Here is a 19,603-nt window from a genome sequence, read left to right as displayed (position 1 = left end):
CCCGATGGGGGCCTTCTCAGGGCCTTTTTACTGTTTCAGATGATGACATCGTATCTTCTGCTCATCTGTTGCTGGCCCAGCCTGTCCTCCTCGCCCGTGGACTGTTTTCCCCTCAGCACAGGTTCTGGAGGTATCTTCTCCCAGCCAGCTACAGGCTTTTTATTTTGTTTCTGTTTTAAACCCCAACTCCCAGAGGTGGAATCTGGCCACATGACGGCAAAGCCTGGCAGGTTTGGCCAAACGAGCTCTGCAGGCCAGGTCCAGCCCACGTGCCATAGTTTATAGACTAGGGATCCCCAAACTAGCAGCATTTTCTAAGCATGATTGGCCAGAAGTTCATGTCCTGTGATATTAGAATATGCTTCCCAGGTGTGCGATTATATATATCACACAGCCAGCATTCAGAATTATAATATTTGCACAAGGCGGGCCTGTGAAACCTTTCAAGTCTTTCCAGCTAGGAATGCATTAGGTAGCAATCAATACCAATAAACCACAGAGATATCGCAGCCTGCATAGGCTAAGACTTCAATCCCTTATCTTGTAAGCTGATCAGAGACATGCCGCCCCTATCCTGTAAACTTCTCTCACATATCAAAGCGGGTCTCCGCCACATCTTGAGGCCTTGCGCAGATCAGTTACTCGTGCCGTGTTTAGCAAAAAACTTTGGCGCAGTAGCATAGCTTTAGTGAACCGGCCCCCATAGCCACAGCAGAACTAGGTCCCTCATGGTCCCATCACCAGAACAGAAACCAGTACTTGCCAGCTTTTAGAAATTAAAGGAGGACTTTAACATTTTGAAGGACACAAAAGCCTCACATCTCCCTGCGTAAACCTTTTCCCTTTTTAGGTCAGAGGGGAACCTCCAGTCCTCAAGGGCCACAAAACCAGTTGGGTTTTCAGGATATCCCTAATGAATATGTATGAGAGATTTGCATATAAATTGAAGCAGTGTGCATTCAAATCTAAGAGCGGAACAGCCAGGCAAAGCTATCCCCCATTCACTTCTGAACACAAGAAGCACCCAGAAAGAAAAGGCAAACCAACGACAAATTAAAAAAATAAAAAATAAAGAGTATTACATGTGTTACACATCTAAGCTTGTTGGGTTCACTTTAGTCATTTGTTCCGGGACTTCAGAGCTACACTTCAAAAATAAATTAAATCTCTTTTGCTACTTCACAATATTCTACCTTTTTTTTTTTTTTTCATCTCAGTGTTTCCATTTATATGTACAGTCCTGGTTCAGTACTATTGCCAGAATGGCATATGGGAAAGAAATAGAGATACTGTTAACAGCTCTTTAGTATTTTGCCAATATCTGTTTGAGGGAAAGGTATTAGCCCATCTAAATGCTATACTTTATGGATATTAAATATCACCTAGATGCAATGCCAAGATTAGGCCTTTAAAGGGAAGGTACTAGATTAAACCACCTGTAAAACAGTGGATAAACTCCACGTTGCAGGTTTATTCTCCAACAGCAAGACATGTCATCAAGGGTCCAACACAGCGACATGTCAAACAGCAACAAAGCAAAAGGCAGGATCACGTGTCTGCTAACAGAAAATCTGGCCTGCCCACTTCAAACACAATCTCAGTGGATCCTACGGACATGTTATTGGAGGAGACTTGTGGAAGCTGCAAGTAGTGAGCCTGTACCTCTGAAAAACCAACATTAGGATCAAATCTGACAACGGTAAGAGGTGACAGTACAGTTGGTCCTTCGCTACCAAATTTTAGGAGAAAAAAAAACCAAAACCACATGACAACTGTCATATCCAACTTTACCCAATCTTCAAACCTCCATGTGTTAAGAAAATAGCATCAGCTTCAATAAGATATGGACTTGTGTGAAGCTAAATATGACTAAGCTATAGTCAGAATCTATTTATTAAAATGTATGTGCATTTCCAACACCTTTGTACAGTAGGTAACGTGTTAATAAATAACCATGTTCCAGACAGGTGTTGTCTGCATAGCCTTAGGAGATCTTGTTTAATGGTTGCTGACTCACTTCCCTTTCAGAACGGCAACTGACTCATTACTCCTTGAAAAGTTTGCTAGACTTCACACTGTTTAAAAAATATGTATATATATATATTTTATATATATAATAGGTTGAGCAAAGATAGAGGATGTGATAACTCAAAGTGGATGATTAACTTGGCTCCAGAAACAAGTTACTGCTATAGATCATTAATGAGATGAGGTCAATAATGGGCTGCAAGCCAGAAGGCTCCAGGCCACTGGACACCAAGTGGTTAGTCAGGGACTTTCAGCCATCATTCTGCTGAAGTCTGGGTCCCAGTTTCCCTCTTGTAAATCAGTTTTTGCTTTCTCAGGAAAACTAGAAAGCTCTTTCTTCAAAGATTTCATAATCCGCCACCGTGAGGCTCTTAGAATGTCATCAGAGTTTCTTATTTCGAAGGCTTAAGACACACTCTTATTGGACCAGGAAATTATTCCTCCATCTTCTTCCTCCAATGCACTGCAGGAGTGATTGGGACTTCTTCCTGTAAAATACTTTCAGTATTGACTCAAAGGGGTTTGGTTTTTTTTGCTCCGGATTTCTGGCCATCTATCCAGCATGCAAGGTTAAAAAGGGATTTTAAAAAACTGCACACGGCAATAAGGGAGAAAATTAATTATCAAAAAAAAAATTGGCTGGTGAAGTCAAATATTTAACTGCAATCATTTCAGTGAAGAGCATAGAATGGGCACAGCCCTCACCTGCAGATAAGTGAATGACACCACCAGCACACCAATTCCAACCCACTCCAAACTGCCCTCATTGTGGGCAATTTGTTTGTAGTAGCTTAGAAATACAAAAATATAAATGAGCCTGCAGAGATTTGGCAAAGTATAAACAAGTTTAAAAAAAAAAATTCCTCAGACAAAGAAGTTTGTAGGAGGAGGAGATGCCCCAAAACACCTCAATACTACTACTCTCAACCAGTCGAAACAACCAGGGCTTCAATACATGGGCAGTTTCTTGCAATACCACATGCACCCACCCCCTCCATAGAAACACAAAGGTAGATTTGGGCATCTCAAGAGCAGGAACATAGCTCAGGCCTTACCAAGTCAGATTGTTTTAAGAAGAGCAAATCGTACTGCCACTTTAAATAAACTAACCGACAAGAGGAACTTTTCCCTGTACCTGGTTTCTAAAACAAAATGATAAATAGAGGTGATGTCAGTGCCTCACAGTGAGGACCCAAACCACAGGTACTGTGGCTGACAATGCCAGCCAGGACCACATTTTTGCAAGACTTGTGTTTTCTGGAATGCAGGAACTTCAGACATGGTTTAGGTTTAATTTATGAGGTGCAGACAAAAAAAAAAAAAAAAAAGTTATTCCCCTTTCAGCTGGCCAACATTTAGCTATGGGAACCTTTTTGGTACCTTTCCTGATCTGCTGTAGTACTTTCCACAACTCTCGCAAGCGAGTCCCCATTACTTAAACTACTCCAATTGCAGCAGGCTGTGGGCGTGCAGGTGTATGCAGGCCTATCCGTAAGGGACCCGTGAGGTCTCTGCATTTCACCTCTCAGTAAGAACCAGGTTTTCAGGACTCCAGCTCTTCATTATATATAGAAAGCTTTTAGCCCGTTTCACTGAATAAAGCCAAACTGGGTACCGTACGGAGACATGCGCAATTCTCTTTCCTGAACAAAAAATTCTTGGATTTCTTCTCAGTGCTATGTGGGCCACTATATTTCGTTTCAGTTAAGTACACAAAGTTGCCATTCACTGATGCCATGGCTAAGCCTGCCTGCACTGACCCTGAATATTAGCTTTTAGTATTTTCTGAATCCCCCAAGGAATGACCTTGGGTCTTTATAGTAACATAGTAAACGACGGCAGATAAAGTCCAAAAATGGCTCATCCAGTCTGTCCAGGCAGGTGTCTAGGGTTGTAACTGCAACTCTGTGAAAGTTACCAACCCCCATAGTAAAGTAACCATGGTTACTCCAGTGCTTCCTTTCCATCCTCTTGCCACAAGGGATCCTCTGTTTACCCCACATACTTTTGAATTCAGTTTTTCCTCTTCACAACCTCCACCAGAAGGGCATTCTAGACATCCACCACCCCTGTCCATGAAAAAAAAATATTTCTTGACATTGCTCCTGAGTCTATCCCCCTGGAGCTTCAGATTGTGACCTAATTCTACAGTTTCCTTTCCATTGGAAAAGGTTTGTTTTTTGTGCATTTTTTTATACTCACCTTTAGAGTATACTTGTTTAAATCCTCAAGTCTCATCTCGCGTGTCTTCTGGTGCAGATTCCACATCATTTTGATTGCCCTTCTCTGGACTGTATCTATGTTCTCTGTATTTGAGATATGACCTCCAGCACCGAATACAGTATTCAATACGAGGCATCAGTGACCCGTACATCACCACTACCTTTTCCCTGCTGGTTTTTGCTCTGTGCAGCCTAGTACAGCTTTTTGCCCTAGTTACTGTCTTGTCACACTACTTTGCTACCTTCAAATCAGCCTATCATCCCAGTCTCTCTCAAACCCCCCCCCCCCCCCATACACACACATATGCTCCTTTGGATTTCTGTACCCCAAACGCATGACTGTACCTTGAAGACATATTAGGGCAATTTGACAAACTAAAAGCGTAGCAAATCACTAGGACCAGATGGTATACATCTCAGCGTGCTGAAAGAACTTAAAAATGAAACTGTGGTCCTGCTATTAGAAATCTGTAAACTATCATTAACATTGTCTATGGTACCTGAAGACTGGAGAGTTACCAATGTTGCGTCAGTTTTTAAAAAGGGACCAAGGGATGATCCAGGAAACTATAGACCAGCAAGTCTAACATCTGTGCCAGGCAAAATGGTAGAAACTATCATAAAGAGCAAAATTGCTGAACATACAGGCATAGTTTAAGGGGACAAAGCCAACATGGATTAAGGCAAAACATCGCTTGGCTAACCAATTTGCTACATTTTTTGAGGGCTTAAACAAACATGTGGATAAAGGTGAGCCAGTTGATAGTGTATGTGGATTTTCAGAATGCATTTGACAAAGTCCCTCATGAGACACATCTTAGGAAATTAAAATGTCATGGATTGGGGGGGGAGGGGGCAGTGTCCTATTGTAGATTAACGTTTAGCCCTACTCTCTCTTAACCAGTTGGCAAATTTTCCCAATGGAGTGCTCCATTCTGGGACCACTGCTTTAATATATTTATAAATGATCTGGAAATGGGAACAAGTGAGGTAATCAAATTTGCTGATACAAAATTATTCAAAGTTGTTAAATCACAAGAGGATTGTGAGAAATTGCAAGAGGACCTTGCAAAACTGGGAGACTGGGTATGCAAAGGGCAAATGAAATTTAATGTGGACAATTGCAAAGTGATGCACTTAGGGAAGAGAAACTCAAATTATAGCTACACAATGCACAGTTCCACATTAGGAGTCAGCATTCAGGAAAAGAATCTAGGTGCGTTTGATGATACGTTGAAATCTGCTTGTCCGTGTATGGCAGAAGACAAGAAAGCAAATAAAGTGCTAGGAATTATTAGGAAAGAAAGGAGAATAAAACAGAGAATATCATAATGCTTCTATCACTCCATGGTGCAACCTCATCTTGAGGTATTGTATGCAGTTCTGGTCACCACATCTTAAAAGATAAAAATTAGAAAAGATACAGAGAAGGGCGACCAAAATGATAAAGGGGATGGAACGATTCCCCTATGAGGAAAGGCTAAAGAAGTTAGGACTCTTCAGTTTGGAGAAGAGACGGCTGAGGGGAGATATGATAGAGATCTATAAAAAGAGTGGCATGGAATGAGTAAATGTTAATCAGTTATTCTTTCAAAAAGTACAAAGATCAGGGGCCACATAATGAAGTTACTGGGTAATACATTTAAAACTAATAAAATATTTTTTTATTCAACACAATTAAGCTCTGGAATTCATTGCCAGAGGATGTGGTGAACGTTATTAGTATAGCTGCATTTAAAAAAGGTTTGGACAAGTTCCTGGAGGAAAAGTCCATTAACCATTATTATGGTGGAGTTGCAGAAATCCACTGCTTATTCTTGGGATCTACCTACCCCTTGGGATCCTACCAGGTACTTGTGACTTGGTTTGGCCTCTGTTGGAAACAGGATACTGGGCTTGATGGACCCTTGGTCTGACCCAGTATGGCAAGTTTTATGTCCTTATGTTAAATCAGTGATGGATTTGGGAATTTGCCAGCCCTAGGCACTGTTGGTGCTGTCATCCCCACCCCACTCCTCTCTAAGTGAGACAACAGGGCGTAGAAGGTCTAAGGCACAGCCCTGTGGTTTCCAACAGCAACTCATAGGTATATCATGTGGCATAATTTTGAAAAATCTGAAGCACATTGACAAACATTGCCACTTTATTTTCCAAACTTTTTGTCTGGGTAAGGAAAAGGAATCTCAAGTATCTGTACAGGAAGGTGATCTCGGAGATGGGAGGAGAGGAGATGAGGAAAGGGAAAGAAGCAAAGATGAAGAGGATGGGAAAAATCAAGGGGGGGGGGGGGAAGATAATGAGTCTGGCATGGAGGAGAAAGAGTCAGAGGGGTCGGGAATGGTTTCCTAAATCTGGAGAGAAGGGAGCGGTATGAATGGGAGGTTCCAGGATCTGGGGGATTCAATCCGAGATCAAGGGAAAGATCTGAATCGTGGGGGGGGGGGGGGGGGGAGGCAAATGTCCCTGTCATGCTTCTTCTCACTAACCTCTTACCTAATCTGGCATACACTAGCACAGTGGTTCTCAACCTTTTTTTCTGTCGGGACACACCTGACAGATGGTTCTCACATGTGCGGCACACTGAACACATGACCATCATAGGGCTAAATGTAAAAGTACAGTTTGCATCCACAGGAACCCCCCTGACCCACAATTATGAATGTAAAGCAGAATTATGACATTCCCTGTACAACTCACCTTACAAAAAATATATTCTGGTTCTAGTGTCATCTCAGTAATAGCAACACAAACTCCAACTACCAGGCTCAATAGCCCTACTTATGAAAAGACAGCAGTTTATCACTATTGCATGTCCTCTTGAGAAAATACAACAAATAAGACTGATACAGTAAAATACCTCACCTCGGTCACATACACAGAACCGACCTAACATACTCCCAGGATCTGTAGTAATGCACAAACTAATCCGCACACAATTACACCTGTATTATGGAATGCACTCAATCAGTAACAACCCTACCTATGAAAAGGCAACACTACAAATATTAAATCAGGCCCTAAACACCAATACACCTCCTATTAGGAAAACAGAACTAGCCAATCAGCTATAGACCCCAACACAGAAATAATTGTATAACTATACTAATAAGCAGAATAAATGTTTCACAACAACTATGAACAGAATAATATCAAACAATTAAAAACTCAAAAATTTAAAATTCTCCAAACACCAATAAAATATTTCAAAAACAGCAGACATCATATAATATTCAGTAATTAAAATGGCAGTCAGTCCAGAAAAATAAACTTTAAAAGCCACCTTTACTAACCCCCTCCAGCAGCTCTCCTACTCCTCCCATGCAGGCCAGTAGCACACACCAAAAGTAGTGGCTGAAGGTCTATACTCATGGTCCTCTTACTTAGTGCCCACGACCAGTCTGTCTCACACACCAATCATCTCCAGACCAGCCTCTTACATACACACCGGTCACCTTCCCGATCAGTCTCTCTCTCATACACACAGGCCTCCCACTCCCATGCTGTGTCTCATACACACCCATGTTTTACTCCTATGCTAGCTCTCTCCATATGCACAGGCTTCTCATTCCCACAATCACTCACACACTTCAGTCATCTCCCTGATCAGTCACTTCTATTGTCTCTCCTATACACACATCACCTCTGACCAGTTTCTCTCAATCACATGCTCTCACTTACACACAGGCTAGCTGGCTGTCTCATTTCCTGCTCCCCCCCCCCCCCCAGCACAAATGGTAGCTGCAGCAGCCTCCTCCTCTAGCCCCCGCAGGCCAAGAAAGAAGAATCCCATTGGCCACGGGAGGCTAATTCTGTCTCCTGTGCCGATTTCTGGCTGCTTCTGATTTTGCTTTGGGCCCACTACTGCTTGGGGCCACCGCTGCTACGTTTTCATGCAGCATGGCTCTTTCTTCTTCCCACTCATCCCACTGCACATCACTTCCTGTTCTGGGGCAGGTGCAGGAAGCAGAAAAGGCCCAGCAGCAGTTGCCAGCCTCCACTAACACTGCTGCCGTTCCCATCCAGGCTTGAACGTGCTGATAGCCTGAGCGGCAACGGCAGCAGTGGAAGATAGCCTGTCTCTCACTCGGTGAAGGAAAGGGGGGGGGGGAAGAACAGCAGGAGACTGGTAGTACACAACACACCTGCCGCTGCTTGGCGACACTGATTGAGAAGCGCTGCACTAACACATCCCCAGCACTAATCCCTTCTCTCACATGCACACACCGCTTGTTCTCACACACATTCCCCCCCAGCTGATCTTCTCACGCCAATGATCCCCCAACTCAGCTTCTCCTAGACTTCCTCAAATGATTCCTTTATTCGTTCTCTCTGCTCCTTCAGGGATGTTCACTCTTTTGCAGATTAGTGTCATCCACAAAAAGGACAATTTTCCTTTTGTCCTTTCCACAATATCAGAAAGATACTGAACAGAACCGACCCTAGAACTAAGCCATAAGGTACTCTAATCACCTTTCCCTCCTCAGAGTGAATTCTGTTTTCCACTATTCAATCAATTTCTAATCCAGTTCACCACTTCGCAACCTATTTCCAGCCTGCTGATTTTATTCATGTGTGCAGGAAAATATTGACAGTTTTGTTGAAATGATAGCAAAAGCACACAGGGGTGGCTCTACGATTAGGCAGGGTGAAGCTGTCACCTCAGGTGACAATATTTGGGAATGGCAGCAAGTGACCCCCCCGAAACACCTCTGAGGCAGCCCCCTTACTTTACCTAAAACACAAAGGCCTACGACAGGATGAAAAGCCACGGCAGGCTTTGATGACATTCCAGGTGGGGACGGACTCACAACCAAGCCCCCCCCCCCTTCATTGGCAGGATATAGGGGACCCACGTTGGTACACCTTGCTGACATGCCAGCAAGGGTCCCTCCCCCCCACCAGCAAGATGAGGCACACAGTGTGCTTTGTTGATATACCTGCAGGCCTCATTCCCTGCTGGCAGGATGAAGCAGACTCATAAGCGTACCATGAGCTTTGATGTATGGGTTGAGGCCTCACATTGCAGGCAGGAAGACCAGGATCTGTATGGACCCAGGCCCCACTTCCTGTGGTTTTAGTGAAGGGCCAGTGGGGTTCCCATTCACCACCAGCAGAAGGAAGATGAGACTAAGCGGGAGGGATAGGATTGTGAAAGGAGATAGGAAGGGTGTGTGAGAACGTAAGGGAAAAGAAAAGAGGAACGGAACGAGATAGAAAAGGGTTCAACATAAGAGGGGAGAGGGGAAGGGAGAAGAGTGTGAGTGAGCAGGGTAAAGAGTGGAAGTTGGATATGAGTGAGGTAGAAGAGTGATGCAAGAGGAAAAGAGGGGGAAGGAAGAAGAAATGGCACAAGATTGTATGGAGTTGGCTGGTGCAAGCATTAGGTGAACTGGGCAGCCACCTAGAGCTCCACACTTCTGGGGGCGGCAGCAATGAAGAGGAAGTGGTGTAGTGTGGGCCCGTGCAAGTGAGAAGAAAAATGTCATCACTGCCCCTGGAAGGTGCAAGAGCCAGTGGCAATATCAATCACATTGCCTAAGGGAGCAGGAGGTGGAACAGAGTCAGCAGCAGTAGATGGATGCACGAGCAGGAGGGACAGTAGCATTGCCTCATGGTCTGAAGGAGGAATTGCCTCAAGTGTTTTGTGTGCTGAAGCAGGTTGCTGCTGCAGCTTTTGCTTCCAGAGCAGCAGTGTGTGTGAGAGCATGTTTTTCTGATCGAGCAAGTGAGAGAGCATGAGTGTGCATATGAGAGAGTTTGTGCACAAGTCCCCCCCATCCCAATTCCAGTAATCCATGAGCATCTTGGGGAACCTGGAAATCAAAAATTCTCAGGGGTTTCTTTATCCTTATTAGTTTTAATTGATGTGTCTGCTATTCTGAAATATTTTATTGGTGTTTGGAAAATTTAAAAACAATTTTTGAATTCTAGGTGATTTAGAGTCTTACATTCACAAAATCATAATACATACCTATCCTATTTCTTGATTTTATTTGTTTTTATTAGGAATATAATATTTCTGGTTTTCCATTGTTACAATGAATACAGAGTCTGGTTTCTTGCAGTTTCCAGTTTGGTTTTTCCTGCAAGTTTCCATCTATATTTTAGTCACTTTATTCTGTATTTGAAGGTTTTGTCTGTGTTCTGCAAGGCCATAAACCATTAAGGTGGATTTGGGGGAACTCCAGAGTTTACTCCTGGGATAAGTAGCATGGAATCTATTGACCTTTTAGGATCCTGAAAAGGTTGTTGTGACCTGGATTGGCCACAGCTGGAAAGATTTACCATACTGGATCAGACCAAAGGTCTATCAAGCCCAGTATCCCATGTGACCGAAGTGGAGTATTCTGCTAGCGTGTAGTTTCTGTGCAGGGATCTAACACAGCCTGGCTTGTTCTGTTTGCCTAATGGGAGATGTTCTGATATTTTAGGGCCTGGTGTAATATTTTCAGTGTTGCTTTTTCATTGTTAGGGTTGTTGCTGTTTGAATGCCAGCATTTAGTGCAGTTTAGGTATGGGAGGTTTACTATATTATAATGATTTACTCATGGGTTTTTGAGAGCCAAGCCCTCATCTAAGATGAATTACATTAGGTCTAATATCATAGGTTACAAGAGTCTTTTCTAGGGGTTTTCTGGTTGGCACCACACAGTGATTGTAAATGTAACAAGTAATTTATTTTTTTTTTACCTCAGAAGATTGTGCTTTTAATGTCTTTTTTCCATGTAAAATCTTTATAAATGCATAATTAATTGTAGGGGGTGCCAGATTGTAAGTTTCGCCAAGTATCTTTGCATTGGTCCTGAATGCATGACACAAACCCCCACCATTCACCCACTTCCCCAGGGAGAAGATGCTGGGGAAGCATAGGGTTCCTGGGTATGTGAAGGTTGCTAGCTTCCTAGAAACACTAGCTGTTACTTCTCTGGAAACCCAGATTCCTGCCTCACCCAGCATTTCAAAAACTGCTTTTCTCTACACCCTCCGACTTAATATCCCAAAAGTAAAAAATAATCAAAAATTTAAAAAAATTTAAATGGGCCCACGGCTCAAAAACTGGACACTCAATTTTGCTGGCGTCCAGTTTCCGAACCCGTGGCTGTCAGCAGGTTTGAGAACAGATGCCGGCAAACTTGAACGTTGGCTATCAAACCCGCTGACAGCCAACTTTTTACTGTGGGCCCTAATTTGAATAATTTTATTTACTGAATCGCGTGCACAGGAGTGGCCTGTGTGCTCACCTGCTCTCCCGCAATTTTTACTGTATCGGCCTGTGAAAGGGCCAGAATAAGGGTCCTACCACTCAGCAAAACTCTAAGGGGGATTTCCCCTCCACCCCAGCAAAACTCCAAGGGGGATCCCTTCCCCTCCTATCACTTGTTCCTCTGGGCGATTTGTCCTGTGCTACATCTTTTGGAGGAGTGCTCTCATATCCCTTGCCTCAGGCAGCAGATTGCCATGAACCACCCCTGAAACCACATCTAGCACACAGCCTTTACCTAGTTCTCTAGTCACTCAAAATGGGGGAAAAATAAAATTGATCAGATTCATCTGACATGATCTTATAAAACCAATTCAATAACCTTTCCTTCAGCAGAGTCTCCATTTGTTTCAGTAGTGAGAAAAAACACTGGAACCATTCCCTGTCATCTGCCACTCATCTTATTGCCTGTTCACGTGCTTGACTGCATTTTCAAAAACCCTGCCTAGTTTGATGGTGGAAGCATTAATCTTATTTTCAACATATGGTAAAGTTTTAAGTAAACGTCTGCCTATATATTTTACTTTGCCTACTTAGAAGTCAATGAAACTGGTTAAGGGCCAGAAGTATAGAGTTCTTTAGAAAACTGCAGGAATCTCAATGCGATCGACAGACAATTAGAAAAAAAAACCAAACCAACCCCAACAAGAAAAAGGGAAAGCTAGGCAAACCAGTTGATCTTGAAAATGAATTGAAATTGGAGGTCATATGCAAACTAATAGGTCATGCATAGTGCTGCCTCTTGGCCAGGTCAACTCTAGCTTTCCCCTGCTCCTTTGGGTTTCCAGCTGAATCAGAACTAGACCTAACTGGAGCTATAATACCATAAGCTTTCATTCATAGCTATCCTGATCTCTGCAGACTGACAGGCCGATACAGTAAAAGTCGCGGGAGAGCGGGCAAGTGCCCGTTCTCCTGTGCGCACAATTCAGTATTCAAATGAGGGCCCACGGTAAAAAGAGGCGCTAGGGACACTAGTGCGTCCCTAGCACCTCTTTTTTGACAGGAGCGGCAGCTGTCAGCGAGTTTGACAGCTGACGCTCAATTTTGCCAGAGTCGGTTCTCAAACCCGCTGACAGCCACGGGTTCGGAAACCGGAAGCCTGCAAAATTGAACGTCCGGGTTTTCAACCCACGAGCTGATTTAAAAATTTATTTATTTTTTAATTTTTTACTTTTGGGACCTCCGACTTAATATCACCATGATATTAAGTTGGAGGGTGTACTGCTTTTCTGCACACTTTCCCTGTGCCGGCAGAAATTAATGCTTGGCTGCACATTTTACTTACTGAATTGCGCAGAAATAACTAATAGGGCCATCAACATGCATTTGCATATTGCGGGCGCTATTAGTTTGGGGGGGGGGGGGGGTGTTGGCCGCGCGTTTCTAATGTGCTATTACCCCTTACTGAATAAGGAGTAAAGCTAGTGCGTCGAAAACGCGCATCCAAACGCGGGTTCACAGTGCGCTCTGAGCGCTGGAGCGCACTGTACTGTATCGGCCTGTGAGTGAGAAGGGGCTGGACCAGAGCAAGAAGAGGGTTGATCTCTGCAGAGCACTGACTAAGAATTAGGGCACCAGACTTGCATACCATGACCTAGGATAGCACTAGAACCTGTAATTTTAAATTACTGTTAACACTTACATTTTTCACTCTTTTCAATCACTGTGTATTACTTTGACAAAACAGGTACAAGTTGTCTGATAAAGTTTCCTGAATCTGAAAGAAAAAAAAAAAAGAAGTATTAGTAAGGGATGGCTAGAAAGCACTGGGAGAGGGAGGGGAGAAAAAAAAGCACCTAGTGGTGCCTCTCTCTCTCAACTCCCCCCCACCCCCAGCAGTATTTTTCCCATGCCATGCAGGAAGGAGAGAGTATGGGAAGGTGGGAGTGGAGAGGAGGCTCATGCCATGACTGAAACATGCAGCGCTATCTGGGAATGTAGGGCACTGGGTGGTTGTCCCAGTTCCCCTCCCCATAAGGATAGCCCTGCCTCTGAGTGCAGACATTTTTCCTTGGGAGGGGGGGGAGCACTGGTTGTAAGATAATCAGGACAAGATCTGCTAGTCATTTGCCCTAGAACAAGAAGTGTTAATGCTTATCAGTCATCTAATCTTAAAGTATCTATGCTTAAATCCATCCCTAACTAGATATGTCTATTTTAAACCCCCCAAAATTGAGTGGATTTTCATTGTTTGTGCCAGAATATATCATAAATGGAATAAATCATAAAAATGACAGCAGAGAAAAGCCCATAAGCCCATCTAGTCTGCCCATCCACACCAAGAGCTCAACTCTAATCTCTACCACTCCTACAGAGAACCCCAGGGCTGGTCACATCCTTCCTTGAAATCAGAGACTGTCCTTGCCTCCACTGGTTCTTCCGTCTGTCTACCACCCTTTCTGTAAAGTACTTTATTAGATTTCTCCTGAGTGTACCTCTTTAGCCTCATCCTATTACTCCCTTCTTCTAGAGCCTCCTTTCCATTGAAAGAAGCCCCGCTCCTGTGCATTGCTACCTTGGAGGTGTTTAGAGGAAAGGGGGGGGGGGGGGGCGAGGGGACAGACGCCATGTTTAGATCTTTAAGTCTGTCCCCATAGGCTTTATCACTGCAGTTTGTACCATGACTGTCCAGGTAAGCAAGGAGCAACATAACCAAAAATAATGCATTAACAGAGCATCATTTTTCCAACATCAGCTGTGGTCTTGTGTTCTCCCCCTCAGCACATTGAACCAAGGGCTGGAAAGTAGTGGGCAGGACTCAGGCTTACAAGCGGATCACAGTACAAAGCCCCTCTGCAGTTATTTAGACAAGACATTAAGAACGTACAAGACACAGCACCAGCTAGTAAATGAATCTTGAGCCTACCAACCCACATCTGTAATATCTGAAATTTTGAAAATCACTATTTTGATTTGGCTTTTAAAGTTCTTTAATTTTGTGGTGGGTCCCAGGCAGGGGCAGATTGGCATATCCGGGTTAAGGGCATGCCCCAGCGAGCTGGTCCAGCCAACACCATGTCTGCGACCAAGACCAGCTACCCAATTATGCTTTCTGAAGCCTCCCCAGAGGCTCTTCCTCATTTGCTCACTGATTTTTTTCTGTGGCAGCAGTGGATTCCTAGGTCCCCTCCTGCTGATGTCTTGGACAAAATCCCTCCCCTACCTTCAACCGCGGAGGCAGGAAATATTCAGCTGTCTCCCCTTCCCAGTTCTGCTTCTTCCTCTTGGGTGGGAGGCAGCCACTAGGCCTCCCAAGGCTGCCTTACTGCCAACTCTGTGCCTCATGCTCTGCTTTGCTGTGGGTTCCTGTGTTCCAGGGCTGTGGGAAGAAAAAAAAAAAAAAGTCTAAATAAAGATTAACAGGACCTTGCAGCCTACCTCTTCCCACGACAAGGGATGCCACCTCCTGCAGAAATAGGCAGCCCACCAAGACCTTGCTCTCCCGGGGTTTGGTTGGATCCTCTATCCACCAATATGACAAAAAAAAAACAAAAACCTAATCAGAGGGGCTGCTGCCATTCCTGCATTCTGCAGGAGGGAGAAGAGAAACTGAGTGAGCAGGTATGTGTGAGCAGTCTATGAGAGTCTGTGTGACTAAGCATTTGTGTCAGCATGTGAATTTGTGCGAGACTGAGCATTTATGAGTGTATGTGAGAATGTGAGTGTGACTGCGTCAGTGAATGAGTGTGTCACTGAGCACGTGTGTGCATATGAGTGCGAGAGAGCATGAGTGTGTCAGCATGTGAACATCTGATTGTTAGAAAATGTGTGTATATGAAAGCGAAAGGAGAGAGTGTGCATACCCTCCACCCCCCGACAAGACAATCTCAGTGTATTTGGAATCTAAGATTCCCAGGTATGGAGAGAGCAGGGGATATTTTATCCTAATCTGTTTTCATTTGGGGTTTGTGTCCGCTGTTTTGAAATATTTTGTTGGAGTTTGGGAAATTAAAAAAAAAATAAAAATGTATGAGTGTTTAATTCTATTCATCAATTGTTTTGAAATGTATTAGCATGATTTGCTATTTCTTGATTTTGTTTATGAGGAATAGTTATGGTGATTCTGGTTTTATTATTGCACCATACACAGTGTGGCTTGTTGTGGTTTCCAGTTCAGTTTTTGTCTGCACGTTTCTATTTATACTTTATGGTTTCTTTTTTGTGTGTTTGTTGAGGGTCTATATTCTGCATGTCTGAACAACATGAGGTATTCTTCTAGTCTGCAGTTTCTGTGTAGGCTGTTATTCATCCCTAACTTGTTCTGTTTTCCTAATAGGTGTTATTGGTATTTTGGGGCCCAGAATATTTGCAGTGTTGCTTTCAAAAGGTAAGGCATGAGTGCTGGCAATTAGTGCTATTTTGTTACTATATTGCAATTCAGTTTATATGGGGACATTTTACTATTTAAATGAAAAAAAAAAAAAAGTTTTGCACAAATACACAAGAGCATATTAAAATAAAGGTTTTTATTACCTATAATTACACTGGAGAGCATTTTTAAGGTGTTATACCTGTTCTGCTCAGACTGAGGGGTTTTCCCCCCTCCTTTACAGTGTAAATTTGTATCCTTTTCTTCAAGTATTTATCTAGTGGGCTATTTTGTTAGATTCTCTGGTTGTCACCATATCAGTGCATACAAATGTAATATACATGTGTGGTAAAACTTGGACAACAGCTTCAAAACAGCCAGAAGGAATGGGGGAGACTGGCTGTTTCCCTTGTGCAATTTACAGTGCAAGATTAAATGCAAAACAGCGCACCTTAGTTTCAGGTAACACACTATCCTTACACTAACAGGTCTTAGCATACAATGGATCTCTGCCTGCTCCCCAGGGCCTGTCTAACCCTTCTAGGCCTTGGGTGTATACTCTGGCAAAGGGCTCCTCCCTTCACCCAGGATTCCCTGTGGCTCTGGATCTTAAGGGGGTCTAGGTGAGACAGCTATGCCCAGTCCCTTAAGGTAGTCTGAGGGAGTTTTTCTACAGATTCCCTCAAGTACCCTCCTCAGCTCAGCCTTGTCAGGATGAGCACCTGCCTGTACAAGGGACACCTCTATGGACAGGAATTCTGCATTGTTTTCCTTTCTTGCCCTATAAAAGTTGAAGGCCTCTAGGGCCGAGAACCATCACATTGGTACTGACAATAGCCTTCTGTAAGGTCCAGGGTAGAGGAGAACTGGGGTAGATAGATTCCAAGCTACAGATCCCAGGGATAAGCAGTAGAATCCCCAAGTCCACCTTTAATTGTTGTGAACTTCTCCAGGAACTTGCCCAAACTTTTTTTTAAACATAGCTACACTGATAGCTTTCACCAGAACACCTCAAGTCCTCCCTACCCTAGAGTAGGTAGGCAGAACAGAGTCTAGAGAACCAAAACTGTAAAAGCAGCAGACACTATGTAACGCACGGTTGATAAAGTCACTGAGGATGCACTGAACTAGGGAGGGGGGTGAAGTGTCCAGAGAAGTGGAGGCAAGCTACAGTCACAAAGGGAGGGGGTGAGCCAGGATGTGCATTTTTACTACTGTGAAACCAGTGGGGGCGCTGCAGGCTGAGAAAAGTTGGTAGTTAAGCAAACGTTTTACACAATGATGCAGAAGCCACTGAGTGAGCACTTTAGTAGCACAACAGCAGAATGTGTGTCAGAGTGAGAATGTGCATCTGAGCCACAGGTTGGCAGTGTGGTTGCCTCAATGCTTGACAACTGGCTCAAGAGCTGATTGGTTGTCAAGAGACTAACACAGGCCAGGAATCCAGGATATTAATTTATTTAAAAGAATTTCTCTGTTTCGAACCGGGCAAGTTCTAGGGAGGGGAGGGGTGTAGGAATTTGTTAGGCATATATTGCCAAGTTTCTTTCTGTATTGTATTTTCATCATTGCAGTGTTTGTCTTGTGACACGCTAGTGTAATTGATTAGCTGTGAAAATCAATAAAAAAAAATACTCAAACATAAAAAGAATTTAACAACCATGCCCTCCAAGGTTCAGGGCAGCTTACCAATATACAAACATAAATAAGTAAAATGTATAAAATACAACAACTAAAATAAACTTAGAGACTGACTTAAAACAAAAATTTAAAAATGACAAGCAATTGATTTATATTAAACAAGCCGTTAAGCCCATTAAAACGGGCTACATCCCTCTGTCTCTCACCTCCCCCTCATTCTCTCTCCCCTCACTCTTCACCACCCCTACCTCCCTCCCTCTCACCCACTCCTCCCTCTCTCCTCTCACTCACTCCCACTCACTCTCCCTCAGTCCCACTCCCTCCCCCCTCTCTCCCTCCCTCTCCCTCACACTCAGTCCCACGCCCTCCCCCTCAGTCCCACTCCCTCTCTCTCTCAGTCCCACTCCCTCCCTCTCTCACCCCCCTCACTCAGTCCCCCCCCTCACTCAGTCCCACTCCCTCCCTCCCTCTCTCCTCCCTCGCTGCCGCCGCTGCCACCCGACGCCGCCGCTGCCACTGGACGCCGCCATTTTTTTCGGCTCAGACCGACGTGCTCGCCCGCACATGCGCGGTAGAGCTGGTCTCTACTGCGCATTTGCGGCACGTCGGTCATCCTTCGTTTATTAGGTAGGATTGTTAAATGCCTCTTTGAATAGATGGTTAAGGCTTTCTTGAATTCTCACACATCACTCTCAAAGAGGTATATACAAGAGAAATGTGACCAAATTTGAGGGGGTGGGGTGGGTGCAGGAGTCAACCAATTGAATGGCTCGAAGAGGAACTGCAGTTGCATTTGCTCATCCCTAGACTAGGGCATGCGCTGCTCTGGTTATTTAGGGAAAAATGTGACATTTACATTAGGGATATTTTGGCTCCAGGTCACGATGGGCCTCTGAAAGGTCAGCTTGGTATGCATTTGGGAACTGTTGAAGAACATACTGTACAGAAAGCACACAAGGGACTTGAACATATAATTCATGAGCCCGTTTTGAAAAAAATCCCCCGGGGCTGATATTTTCCTACAATCTGCCCCTGGTCCCATGATTCTCTATCACTCAAAAGCGGGTGATTGCATGGGTCTGCTTCACCCCGTGTGCCCATGCCTACCCACAAGCCAACAGAAAAGGAGCTTTTGAACAAATTGTTTTTGAAAAAAAGTATATTTGTTAAACATCAGCCACTGGTCCTCCCTGCACTGGCTCTAAGTGCGGTGACCTTTTGTTCTACTTCTGCCTTTTAAAATTTCTCTCTCTCTACCCTTGGGGATTACCAGCATTAAGTGTTTTCTCCTTGCTCTGGCCCTAAACTGATTAGAGAACTATATTTTCTTCTCCTTTTGCAAACTGGGATACTAAATGCAGGCAAGACAGCGTGTGTCCCAAAAGTAAAAGCAGCATGCATTTGTTTAATACCTCCCTTCTCACCCAGGGACAAGTCGATTTCACAGCACGGGTGCCCAGTTAGGGACAGCTGCTCCATTTCAGACCAATTCTACCATCAGCTCGGTCAGTGGCACGGCGAAGGCAGTAACCGTGCCAGGAGGACATCTTTCTGAAGGGCACAGAGGCAGACTCCTAAGAACATAAGGCTCCCAACACGGTCGCTCTTTTCCACGCATCGAAAGCAAATGTGTTAACGAGCGATTCCTAAATCCTTTTTCTGGTGCAACCCCACAACTAATACTTCATATGTTAGAGTGTTACTAATAACATACTAATAGTGTTACTCCTTCACCAACATATGGCAGAGAAAAGGTCTAGAGCCACCAATGGTTGCATGGGGTGGGGGGGGGGGGGAATGTACACCATTTCTCTTTCTCCATTGCTAAAATACTAAATACCTCTGTTATCAATGACTCCCAGTAATTCCCTGTTCATCTAAGAGGTGGAGACCCCGACCTGGCAACTTCATTCTTTCGATACCCAGTTCCAAGACTGTGCAGGATTTTTGACTAAAGTTTACATAAGCACTGAGAAACATAATACAACTTTTTTTTTTTCCTGTGGGAGGTACCATCTGAAGCAGGTATCTGTGGTACCGATAACGTGTGTATATCATCTCCAGATACTTCTTCCACTGGGCCAACAGGTAACACTGCCAAGAATCCAGCGTTCTGCAGGACCAAGTGCTAATGTAGCT

The 19,603-nt window shown here is 44.0% G+C and overlaps 1 long non-coding RNA gene across 3 annotated transcripts in view; it reads right to left on the bottom strand.

Annotated features, from left to right (window-relative positions):
* The window catches only part of LOC115090333, a 164,902-nt gene that overhangs the window by 14,201 nt on the left and 131,098 nt on the right, over positions 1-19,603 (bottom strand). For all 3 annotated transcript variants that reach the window (XR_003856374.1, XR_003856373.1, XR_003856375.1), the window contains exons 2-3: positions 14,678-14,833; positions 13,157-13,231 (exon numbers count right to left, since the gene is read on the bottom strand). This is a non-coding gene — a long non-coding RNA (uncharacterized LOC115090333). The remainder of the gene's footprint in view (positions 1-13,156; positions 13,232-14,677; positions 14,834-19,603) is intronic.

The sequence above is a fragment of the Rhinatrema bivittatum genome, chromosome 4, assembly GCF_901001135.1.
Source record: "Rhinatrema bivittatum chromosome 4, aRhiBiv1.1, whole genome shotgun sequence".
Classification (NCBI taxonomy): Eukaryota; Metazoa; Chordata; class Amphibia; order Gymnophiona; family Rhinatrematidae; genus Rhinatrema; species Rhinatrema bivittatum.
Note: the sequence above shows the minus strand (reverse complement) of the source record. Positions and strands in the feature narration are given on the sequence as shown.